The sequence below is a fragment of the Peromyscus californicus genome, unplaced genomic scaffold, assembly GCF_007827085.1.
Source record: "Peromyscus californicus insignis strain IS unplaced genomic scaffold, ASM782708v3 Scaffold_8__1_contigs__length_139910024, whole genome shotgun sequence".
Classification (NCBI taxonomy): Eukaryota; Metazoa; Chordata; class Mammalia; order Rodentia; family Cricetidae; genus Peromyscus; species Peromyscus californicus.
The window spans coordinates 3,117,711-3,130,840 of NW_026294606.1; the positions used below are offsets into that span (position 1 = coordinate 3,117,711).

A 13,130-nucleotide genomic window follows, 5' to 3' on the forward strand; every position below is an offset into this window, starting at 1 on the left:
AGTCTGTGGGGAAGGCTTTGCCCTGGAGGAGATGGGAATGGGGGGGGGGGTTGGGGGGAAGGTGAGGGGGACGGGAGGGGGGAGAACAAGGGAATCCGTGGCTGATATGTAGAACTGAATTGTATTGCAAAATTAATTAAAAAAAAAAAGATGCAACTTAAAACAAATTTGAGATTTCATCTTACACTACTCAGAATGACTAAAATCAAAAAGGGAAGTTTATTAAATCAATAATGTAAATATTTTAACAGTCTAAGTAAAAAATTATTAAGTAAAAAAAAAACCATTTATGATGTGACATCTGAGTGGCGTCATGATGATATTATGTAAAGGAAAATATTCAGATGTAAAAGAGCAAAACCAGCATGGCTCCATTCCCAAGCAGCACCTAGAGATTTGTCTGTTGTGTACTGCTGTCCTGGAGCCGAAGGGGCTGGGTAATTTATCATAAACATAATCAATCATGGGGCATTCCATCCCCAGATAAAAGCATGCTCTGGGACAGGCTGGGACCAAGAAACACCACACCCAGAGAAGCAGAAAGCTCACAAGCCATACCCATTAGCTGGGAGGGTTAGGCCGGCCAGCAAATCTGTGATTTTTAAAGCCAGAGGCCAGGTAACAGTCAGAGGATTGCAAGATCACAATCTTTGAAGAGCTGAATTTGAGACGTGCACCTTTGCAGCTGTATCACCTCGGCTAAGCTTCCCAGCCCTGTGAGGAAGGGTGGGGAGAGGGATTTGAGGAGGGGATCCCTCCAGGACCTCCAGGAACAAGAATGTCTTCTCCAGCCCTGCCAGGGGAACCAATGAGAGAGGGTGAATGGGGCGTCCAGTGAGGCCTCCAGGCCATACAGGGGTGGGGTGTCCCATGAGACAGGGAAGCTAGACCCCTGCACATGAGGTTTAGATACTCACCTCTTCTTGCACCACCTCTGTCAGGTAAAATCCTCTCATCTCAAAAAGTACGTGCAGGAGAAGGCAAAGTGGACAAGGGGTCCAAACCCTAACCAAAAAGCTAGCTGCAATTGATACCCACTGGCAAAGGGAAAATCAGTTCTCTCCAGTGTGTGTCATTGTGTGCATCTACCACAATCCAGCGCAAGCCCCATGCCCAGATGTAGCTGGCCAACACACACTGAACTCAATGCTATCTTTGTGGACTTTTTTTTTTTTTTGGTTTGGTTTGCTTTGACATTTTTTGTCTTATTGGTCTTTTTCCTATCTGTTTTTGTTTGAGAGGGTTCTTGTTTTGGTTTTGTTTCTTGTTTCTTTTTTTAAGGGGGGAGCAAAGAAAACAAACTTGGGTGGGTATGGAGGTAGGGATCTGGGACAAGGTCTGATTTTTGTCGGGGGAGGTTTGATGTTGCCGCTGCAGTTGTGTTCTTCTGAGACTAGAGGCTTTTTATCATCTCTTTCATTTTTTGAGATCATAATATAATTACATCACTTGCTCTTTCCCTTTCCTCCCTCCAAACCCTCCCATATATGCCCCTCCTTGCTCCCTTTCAAATTCACCATCTCTTTTTTCATTGTTGTTACATACATATATACATATATGTATGTGTACATGTATATATGCATGTATATGTATATATACATATATATTTTTCCAAAATACACCCTGATTAGTCTGTATAATATCACTTGTATTTTTCTTTTCATGGTATTAGGTAACCAACTGGTATGCTCTTCCCTGGGACAGCCGCTTCTCCTACTCTGTACATCCCCTTGCTGCTTGTACTTCTTTATGTAGGATGAGGCTTCACGAACTTTCCCACCCACTTTAGTATGTCTTTTTTGTTACTCCTTGGTAGGCTTTATTTCTTGGGTAGGTGTAAAAGACTCATTAGAAGTATTGGCCCAATCAGGCCCTCACTTCTCTTCCCTCTACAGATTGTTAAGTCATGAGTCCTGCTCTCTTGCTTGGCTATCCTTTGCTTGGGAGTGACCTCAACTGCTCCAATATTTGACTCCAGTTTCACAAGTGGAAGATGAAACACAGAAGAACATACAGTCCAGCTGGTATCATGGAAACTGTCCAGAAGGACCCCAGTGAGAAGTCTTTGCTATGGGGAGCTCATGACCACAGTATAGGTTCTAGGATCCAGATCTTTCCAAGGTATAGCCTAATTGAGCATAGAGTGCACACATATCCCTTTTGCCTCTAGCCTTCAGAATGGCTTCCAAAAGTGTACAGCCAGCTGGGCGGTGGTGGCACACAGCTTTAATCCCAACACTCGGGAGGCAGAGGCAGGCGGAGCTCTGTGAGTTCAAGGCCAGCCTGGTCTACAGAGCGAGTTCCAGGACAGGCTCCAAAGCTACACAGAGAAACCCTGTCTCGAAAAAACCAAAAAAAAAAAAAAAAAAAGTGTACAGCCATCCCTGGCCATGAGTCATCTTCATCCATGGCTACAAACCATTTGGTGAGCTTAGATTGGGTTTTAAGGGGAAATTAAGCCTGCTGGTTTTATGCTTCTAGAGTGAAGAAGAACAGAGGAGAGCCATTTGGGAGAAGAACATGAAAATGATGCAACTGCACAATGCGGAACACCTTGAGGGCAAGCATGGCTTCACCATGCAGATAAACATCTCTGGAGACATGGCAAGTGTGACGTGGATGCCTCAATGCTACTCTTTCCTCCTCAGCTTTCTTTAACAAAATAAATGCTCTCTTAATGTTTCATTTGCTATTCCTTGAAGAACGCTGAAGAATTAAATGTGTTGAAGAATGGATTTCAAAACCAGAAACACAGGGATGGAGTAGTCCAGGAACCTCAACAGAAAAAGATCCCCAGATCTGTGGGTTGGAGAGAGAAAAGCTTCAGGACTCCAGTGAAGGATCAGGTATGGCTGTCGCACACCCCCTGTCAACTGTCCACGGGGATGCCAAGAGCGAGGCGCCATCCCTAGTCTGTGGAGGACACACAGCTTGCTGCTTTCCTTTAAAGAACTCAGACATGTGACCTGCTGTTGACATGTTGCTGCAGGCTCTGTGGGCAACAGCCTTTCCACTCCCTCTTCAGGGTCTGGGTAGTACTTGTGGGCGTTTAGAACTTCTGGGACCCTAGAAGGACAGATGCCCCAAGAAGCAGGAAAGCTGGTCTGAGTGAGCAGAGCATAGTGGATTGCTCTCTACCTCAACACAATAAGGGCTGCAAGGTGGGGTTAATGTACAGAGCCTTCCAGTATGCGAAGGGAGTTGGAGGCTAGAACACAGAGAGCTCTTATCCATACAAAGCAAAGGTAAATGTCATTACTGTCCCTGCTCTGGTTTTAGAAAGGGGGACACTGCAGAGATAACATGTCTGCCTCAGGATTGACACTTTAGATGTTAGAAGCCGCGTCTGCAAGTTGTCAGTTCTGATGTTATGAAGCATTATCATCTGGACTGCTCTGTAACGAGAAGCTCAGCAGAGGTATGGTCTACTGTTACTTAACAGGAACTAAATGCACACTTCCATAGCTAGCATGTTCCACCATGATAAAAGGGTTTCTTGTGGATTGATGGACCTAGAAAGTGTCATTGAAGACAGAAGCTAATTTTCAGCTTAGATCAATCAGTAGCGCTGGACTTCCTGGGATGAGTTGTAAGCACTCAGACTACAGATGCTCGGCTGCAAGGTGTGGAGAATTGTGGTTCTGACTCTTGCTCCCCAGAAGGTGACTGGAAATAATTGAATCTCTTCCTCCTTTACCTTTGAAAGGAAGGACCCAGCATGTATGACCATTGGTGTTCTGCTGCTAATTGCACGGGGTATGCGATCACCCCAGGAATGAGGATGCTCTTTTGAGAGCTGTGGAAACAGAGAGGTTCATCTCTGCTGCTGTTGGTGGACTAGGGGTTCCTTCTGGTTCTGTAAGGGAGGTAAGTAGGCCCTGGCTCATGCGGGAATGCTAGAAAGGTCCCAGGGCCCTCCGGCATGAACAGTCCTTTGATAAGCAAAAGTGAATGGAAATATCTTGGTGCACTGATTCCACACAGCTGTTTCTCCTGGGCACACAACAGTTTCACCTGGTGCTCCCATTTGTCCTTAGTTTAAGCACACCCCAAATTATGTAAGTATTTCACAAATTCTTAAATAGTTATACTGTTAGATATACAGCTTCACCGTTTAAGTTGTTAATTTGCCCCCAAAGAGCTTTTTACCTTACATTTAAATCTTTTGATCAACAAATTTTGTGTTCTGTGATGTCCTCCAAGATTGAACACATAGAAGTAGAATTACAGGGTATCAGAGGGCAGTCTTGAAGTTGGGCATGGCTCAACTCCAAGCTTGTTGCACCTAGGAGTTTGTACCCCTCTGGGTAGAACAGTGGAACCTGTGTCAATAGACAACACCCAAGCATCACTATTTATGGCTCTCGCCAAGCCCTTTACAGAAGATTATGTGATAATTTGAACTATTTTTGGTTCCAAATGAGAAGATAAATCTTGAGCTTTAATTTGAAAAAAAATGGATTCTACTTTTAAATCTTTTATGGTGTTCATGTCATTTTCCTGAATTTGGAGGTGGATGGCAGAGTGTGTCGCTGCCGTGTACAGGGAGCCGCTTGGCTGAGCTTTGGTTTTATTTTTCAGGCAATTATTATGATCCAAATTGCAACAGAACCCTGACTCACACTGTTCTCATGATCAACTGTGGCTCTGAAGGAACAGAATCTGACAATAAGAAATACTGGCTGGTCAAGAACAGGTGGAAACTGCCAAACATATCTACATCTGAGCATCAAAATGAGCTTGATTAGTACTTGGACAAGTCTCAAAAGGCTTTATGCTCTTAACATTTGAACAGAGAACCATTCATACCTGACCATATTATGATGATGTTACAGTCTCCCTATGCTCTTACATTGAACAGAGAACCATTCACACCTGATTGTATTATGATGATGTCACAGGTCTCCCAGGGGTATTGATGCTGTGTTGGTACTATTACAAAACTAAATTCCAAAAATTTTTCTTAATTCTGAAACACACCTACCTGGAAAGACATCTGCCCTTTCTGTCTCTGACTCTTAGAGTCCAGTGTAAGGGAATGTTTTGACTCAAGGGTAGAAGATATGTGCAGATTTCGACTCAATAAGTGGAATGCCTGCCTCCTCACCATCCTTTCTGTTGAGCCCACATCCCCAGCATAGTGTTTGCATGAGGTGACAACACAGTGTTTGCATATGCTAGTGAAGACAGTGTACTTTAGTCCTCATGTAAAGTGGTAATTTGCTGTGCCTTCAGCTGGGGTGTAAAATGGAGCATGGATGGATATGGAAAGATTGCCAGAGACCTGAATAACAACTGTGGGACTGTGTCAGTGGCCATCTATTCCTTGGTATGAGATGTTACACTGTGAAAAAGGAGGGCTGGCATGAGGACATGTCCACATGAGGTATTTCACCTTCATTCTGACCAGCCATTGGTGGGTGGGATACAATATAGGAATCATTGAAGATATAAGCTGTGCCATAATTTCTTTGATACTAATGACTTGTATTGATTCACCTAAACAACATATTTAATTATGAATTAAATTTATAGTTTTTGAAAAGGTGAGAAACATTTGATTTTAATAAAGTAACTTTATGCATCAGCAAACATGTCATTAGTATCCAAAGACAAAGCAGAATGTGTCAGTAGCACACTAGAAGAAGACTGGGTAACTTCAGACTCTTCTAGTGATGCATATGCAGATCTATGTCATCTGTCCTGGGGCCATATTTGATCCAATCCATGGGTGAAGTAAAATTTTGCAAAGTAGCCTTAAGGACAAACAAAAACTGTCCTAATGAGGAAGCCTTCACTTCTTAGACGAGCAGACACAGAAGGATATGGAGGGTACTTCTCATTTCCCCCAAGTTAGGTACGGGGGAAACATCTCACACCAGCCTCATCAGCATCCTTGCTGTTGAAGACCCTGTGGGTGGACAGGATACCAAGGGCTTACCAAGGCTTGATCGTCCTGGAACCCACAAAGGATAAGGTATAAACTCCTAGGCTCGAGGCAGGGTTTTGAAACGGTACCAGCCCTCAGAACGTGTAAGCCAGGTGTGCGTCTAGATGGAGGTGCTCTGCTGTATCTGCTTTCCACGGTTGTAACACAACAGTCCCTGGACTCAGTACTTACGAAGAAGACAAATTGACATTTGACTCATGGTTTCAGAAATCTCAGTTCATGGTAGTTGGGCTCAATGCCTTTGAGCCCAAGATGAAGCCACATAACATGGACTGGATGTGTGTTAGAACACAGCTGCTTACCTCATGGCAGCCAGAAGGCACATCAGTCAGACAGAAAGGTAGTGATTCCAATACCCACTTCCATGGCCTGTCCCCAGTGGACTCCCATCCTTTCCCTAGCCCCACTTCCAAAGATCTCAACATTTCCCAGTAGCACGGCAGCCTGGGGACCCAGCCTTCAACACATCGACCTTTAGAGAATATTTAAGATCTAAGCTACATCACAAGTTGTCGACTAAAGAAAACCTTCCCATATGTTCATGTATAAAATAACACCTGTGTTCACAACATTATGAGCCCACTCGGGAAACTCTACAGAAATGCAAGTACCTCAGGAAAGGAAGGATGTAGACAAGCTGGGGTCCCTGTCCACAGTGCTCACAGCGGCTTCTCTGCAAGCCTATCCACACTGGACCACTTGCAATGCTAAACCGTCTTCTGCTTTCCCTTGTGGTTTCTAACATTCTTATTTTTGATTAAAAATGATATATACTGCATATGGACTGATGAAATTCTTTGGGTTTTATTACAAAAGCCGGCAGTGCTAGAGCCAGATGTGTGAGACTCCCAAGCCACTGCACCCCCCCCACCCCTTATGTAGCCCTGCAGAGTGTTGCAGCTGCAGCTTCAAACAGCAAACGTTCTACTTTTTAAAGGAGTGGTTCTCAACCTGTGGGTTATGACCCCTTTGGGGGTCACCTAAGACCATCAGAAAACACAGATATTTACATTATGATTCATAACCGTAGCAAAATTACAGTTATGGAATAGCAACGAAAATAATTTTATAGTTGGGGGTCACCATAAAATGAGGAACTGTACTAAAGTGTCACAGCATCAGGAAAATTAGGAACTACTGCCTTAGAGGATGAAGCAGACACAGGAGAAACCCTGGGCTTTTTCAGACCAAGCATGTCCCAACCTAAAACTAGACCAAGGAATGTCTAACGGCAGGGAAACATGGGCAAGAAGGTCGAAGAAACAGCATAGTCAACTAAATTTTAAAAATAACTTCTCTAGTCATACAACCAAGCCTTCTGCCTTTGATACAACACAGCTTGCAGAACTTCCTGATTCCTTTTTAAAATGTAATACTTTTGTGTATTAGTCCAGCTTTTCTCAGAATTGGAAGCAATAGGGTGTTTGTGTGGAGGAAGGGTCTTATTTTCAGGAATTGACTTATGCCTGGCCAGTCCCAAATCTGTGGTTCAGCTGACTGTGCAGTTACACCACAGAAAGATGTTGTCAAAAGTCAAGTTCAAAGGCTGTCAGTGGTAACTGGACATGGTAATACATCCATGTAATTCCAGCACTGAGGGTAATTGCAAATTCAAGGCCAGCCTGGGCCAAACCATGTCTCAAAAATCAAAACAACACTAACAGACTCAGAGCTCTGCCAACCAAAGAAGCTGTGCTGATAAAGGCTGTCTGCTGAAGCACTTACTCTCGCTTACAGGAAGGACATCATTCTTTCATTTTATTCTTTCCTTCAACTGAAGGAGAAGTAAGGCTCACCTATGTGGTGGAAGGCAATCCTGTGTACACAAAGTCCACTAACTTAACTGTCAATCTCATCTGAAAACACCATAACAGAAACACCCAGAACGTTTGACCACATCTGTGCTCTAAAGTTTGGTAAGAATAACTGGCAAGCTTCAGTACCACCTCAAGTGTTCTGTGCATCTTGTATGCATTCTCCTGTTTTTTTTTTTTTTTAGTTTCTCGTGGAACGTGGAACAGGACATGTGTCTGTTGGAAGTCTGTTGGAATGTCTGCTCCAGTCTATGGAAGATGAACCCATAGGAAAATTGTCAGACTTAGTTTGAATGTTCAGGATACTAATGTCACTTAACACACCCCTTCTAAATATTTTCTCATTTAAGTATAGTGATGCTCACTGAGCTAAGAATGACCATTACAAATAACATACAATATTATCCAGCCAACTGTCCATTTGCAACATGACTTATTACCATTCAATGTTAGGTAGGCATCTCCACGTTTAACAATTAATGCTCATATGCAATCACTTAAGTAATTTAGGGCCAGCAAGATGTCTCCAGAGATAGAGATACTGTTCAAGCTTGCCAATCTGAGTTTGATCCCTGTAATCCATGTAGAGGTGGAAGGAGAGACTGACTTCACAAGGGTGCTCTCTGGCATCCACATTCATGCCATGATGAATACTCACACACACACATTATGCTTTCATACACAATGATAAGTAAAGAATGTCTGCCTAAATAATACTTGAACAATCACAACACCAGCTGACATCCCAATGTGGATGGAGAAATCTCACAAGGTCCTACCCCTAAATGAAGAGCTACAGGCAGTTAATGGCTCCTGAGAGAGGGACAATCATTCTTCCTGAGGGTTGAGATCCTGATAGGTTATCCAATTCCAAATGACAGCAACTTAGCAGGTTGCATTTATAAATTTACATGTATATGCATATATATGTACATACACACATATTAATGATATTAAAGAATAAGAGACCATGAATTTGAGGAGTGTGAGAGTGCAGGGGAAATTAGAGGGAGGATAACAAGGAAGAAACGATGTAAATACAGGACTCATCAAAAATAAATAGTAAGTCACTGGACAAAAGAAATTGAAATGTCAGCAAACCTACCATTTATATATGAGAAAAACAAAACTTCAGTAATCCCCTAAATTGGACAAAAGCCCTAAAATTCCATGAAGCTTTATAAATAAATGGGTCTTGAAGCTAGAGCTTCTTCAAAGTTACAATTGCTATGAGAACTGAGTTGCTTAAGTCTCTGTGACAGTGAGGATACTGAATTTCCTTTCCAATCTTGCTAAAAGTGTAATATCACAAAATTCATTATATGTAGCTAAAAAAACGTAGTCAAAGAGAATTATAAAGTGTTAGCTGTTTAAACTAATAAAATAAGGTTTTGCTTGGGGAAGCAGAATATGATACACTTTTTTTGCATTGGCAGAAATTCTTTCTGTCCTTAAATCTTAATCACTATGTGTCAGAAGTAAAAACAAAAAACATATTTATATTTTATGTGCAGTTAAAATATGTTAAATAGCTGAGGGTGTAGGGCAGGTGAGCATTTGTTAGTATGCATGAGGTACTAGATTTTATCTCCAGAGCCACACACACACAAAAGCACCAAAAGTAAAAATGTACCTAAAGATGTTTGTGGAAGCTGTATTCATAACATAGGAAATCCCCTCCTGCTTCACAGAAGGTGACAGTTAGGTAAGGATGTGTATGATACATTACAGTCCTCTGCAGCCATCAGAACTAATGTTTCTAAGAAGCTTCTAGCACCATTGAAAACTAGCTGTGTCATAATGGTAGGTTTAAAAACAGCAAGAAAGAAAAGCATACAGTCTGTTTTACTGAAATCACATAAAAATATGTCAAAAAAAAATGGCTGAAAGGGGAAAACCCTCACCCCCATGCCCAGGCCAACTCTCATCTTTCTTCTGGGTGGTATTGATCATGTGGCCTGTGTGACTCCAGGGATGTCCTTCTCAGGAGACAGGGACGTGTCATTGGTTGACACTGACTGTGACAAAACCTGAGGGGTTCTTTGGAGGGCTCAACAGAAGTCGTTGGGGCTCTTACTGGGGTCAGAGCTGCAGATTCTGATGCCTCAGAACCAGGGCAGGGAAAAGCTGCCCTGCTCTTCTCTTTGCTCACAGTGAGAAGATGCACATACAGCTGAATCAGCCAGATTCTAGGGTCATGACCAAAACATATCTTCAGGATCAGAGAATTCTTTTCTACATACAAGTGCACAAATACAAACACAAACACATGTAGACATACACATACACCCTTATTCCTACACACACGTAACTTGGCACACATAGGTGGTTATGTATATATGCATATGACTTACAGGCATGTTTTTACTCATATGTACAAACTTATAAATAGACACACTTAACATGCATGTACATGTTTATACTCATGACACACATGCCAATGTATGTGCAAGTGCCACATTTAAAGGATCAACATGAAAATAAAATAGACTTTATGGGTGGACTGGGGGCAGGAGGGACAGGTGGGGAGGGAGAGGGAGAGTTAAGCGAGGGAACTCAGAGAGAGAGAGAGAGAGAGAGAGAGAGAGAGAGAGAGAGAGAGAGAGAGAGCTGGAATTAAGAGGCATTTGAGGGATGATATGTGTGGTAGTATTGCGTTCCCTGAAATATTGTGTACGCTAATAAACTTATTTGGTGTCAGAGAATGGAACAGCCACAATATTAAACATAGATAGGCAGTGGTAACACATGCCTTTAATCCTAGCATTCCAGAGGCAGAAATCCCTCTGGATCTCTGTGAGTTCAAGGCCACATTGGAAACAGCCAGGCATAGTGACACACGCCTTTAATCCCAGAAAGTGATGGCAGAAAGCAGAAAGGTATAGAAGGCGTGAAGACCAGAAACTAGAAGCTTTTAGCTGGTTAAGCTTTTAGGCTTTTGAGCAGCAGTTTAGCTGAGACCCATTAGGATGAGGACACAGAGGCTTCCAGTCTGAGGAAACAGGATCAGCTGAGAAACTGGCGAGGTGAGGTAGCTGTGGCTTGTTCTGCTTCTCTGATCTTCCAGCATTCACCACAATAACTGGCCTTAGGTTTGATTTAATTAATAAGATCTTTTAAGATTCATGCTACAGATATGGAAATCTAGTGCACTGTAAACTTCCCAAAATATTTGAAGTTTATCCTAATGAGCTCTCCTAATACTGGGAAAAACAGGTACCAACTGGACATCTCTTGTCACTAAACAAGTCTTTCAGTACCAGAACTTGGTTGCATTCAACTGAGTGGTTGGCCAAGGGGGTCCCATGGAAATCCCCAAAACCCAGGCTGTTGCCAAGACTATGGGTTGCTCTCCATAAACTGACAGTGAACCCCATTGCTGAGGACAACACTCACAGAACTCATTGAACATGGAGAAGTCGAGCTGGTGCCTACATAGAAACTTCACCCCAATGTTCTAGTGTCTTTGGTGAGGAAAGGTGCTCTGAAGGCGACAAAAGAAAAACAGAAACATCAATCCAGTCACAAAAACCTTGACCTACAATTTTTCCTGCTTGCAAAATATGCTAGGGCAATGGTGGAAAAGAACTTGTGGGAGTAGCCAACCAATGTCTAATTTGACTTAAGGGCCCACTCCATGAGATGAAGACACCTGACACTGCTTGGGTGACCAAGAACCAGAGATAACCCAGAGATCTAGGGTAAAACCAAACCCTATTGAGCTTAAAAAAAATAAAGTACTAATAAAATGACTCCCAATATTTTGCTACTTATACTATAAGTAAAATATATATAATATAATATAAAGTATATACTATGCCTTATTCAGTCATCACCAGAGAAGATTCCTCCAGCAGCAGGCAGGAAATGATACAGAGATCCACAGCCAGACATTATGTGGACAGTAAGTCTAAATGGGAGGTCTCTATCAAATCCCTCCCCTCTGAGCTCAGGAAACGCCATGAAAGAGGAAATGGAAAGAATGTGAGAGCCAGAGGGGATGGAGGACACCAGGGGAACAAGGCCCTCTGAATCAACTAAGCAAGGCGTGTATGAGCTCAGACGCTGAAGCCAACACAGGTCAGCATGGATCTATACTAGGTCCTCTGCATATATATCGCAGCTTTTAGCTTATTGCTTTTGGGGACTCCCGAATGTGAGAACTCGTGGGTCTCTGATTCCTGTGCCTGCTCTTGAGCCTATTTTCCCTCTGTTGGATTACCTTGTCTAACTTCGATATAATGGTTTCATCCTATTACATTTTATTTTGTCACATTTGGTTGTTGTCTCTTAGAAGCCTGTTCATTTCAAATGAGATACAGTGGAATCAGAAGGGAGGGGAGACAGGGAGGAACTGGGAGGAATAGAGGGAGGGGAAATTATAATCAGGATATACTATAAAAGAAAAGTCTATTTTTTAAAAAAAGGAAAAAAATGAAAACAAAAATGAATCAACAAAGCAGAGCCAATGTAAAGGCCCACCTGTGGTTAGATGGCCTGATCTAAGCCAAAGTTATGACTGACTCAAGCGTGTCACTTTGTCTAATTCTCTTCATTCCATGACTTCTAGATCCTGGAGCGTGTCGGAAATAGTTCATCTCTACGTTGACTTTACTTGTAAATTCTGTGGTTCCAATGGAACAAAATGGCATCTTCCAAAAAGATAGCCTGAGTTCCCACTCTGTACTCCTTATGAGAAAGCAGCTGTGAACTGTCATTGAAGCCTTGACTGCCTGGCAGTGTCCCCTCACCCTGGTGTCAACACTTGAGAGTGACTGGCCTTTGGTCAGGGCAGGCCGGGGCCCAAATTGCACTGTAAGTGTTTATGGCTTCTCTCCTGACCTCTCCACTCCCATGCATGGTCTCACTCCCTTCTGACTAAGAACTGGGGAACACATGGTCACTAACAAGCAATCAATGGGACAAACTGGGGACAATGACTAAGTCCTCTACTGAGCTATTCCAGGAGTTTCCCAGGGATCCCTTCCTGCCTATAAAGATGTGTGTCAGTCAGTTTTCTGTTACCATAACAAATACCCAAGATACTCAACTTACACAGAGTAAAGGTTTATTTTGGAGATTTGTTTGGGTTCATGGCCAGTTGACTCCACTGCTTTGGACTTGTGCTAAGAAGGCAGACCATAACCGGGCACATGTAGAGAGCACCTATCCCTGACCCCAAATGCTGGGGTTAGGTTTTGACACGGGTGCTAGGGATTCATACTCAAGTCATCATGATTGTGGAACAAACTCTCTTGCTCATTCAACTATCTTCTTAGCCCCTCCTCCCACCTCTTTGATAAAGGATCTCATGTAACCCAAGCTGGCCTCGAACTCATTATGTATACAAGGTGGACCTTGAACTT

General features: G+C 42.8%; 1 pseudogene; it reads left to right on the forward strand.

Moving 5' to 3' along the window:
* The first annotated feature begins 1,312 nt into the window (after positions 1–1,312).
* On the forward strand, positions 1,313–8,057 carry LOC128103707 (procathepsin L-like; annotated as a pseudogene).
* The last annotated feature ends 5,073 nt before the right edge of the window (positions 8,058–13,130 follow it).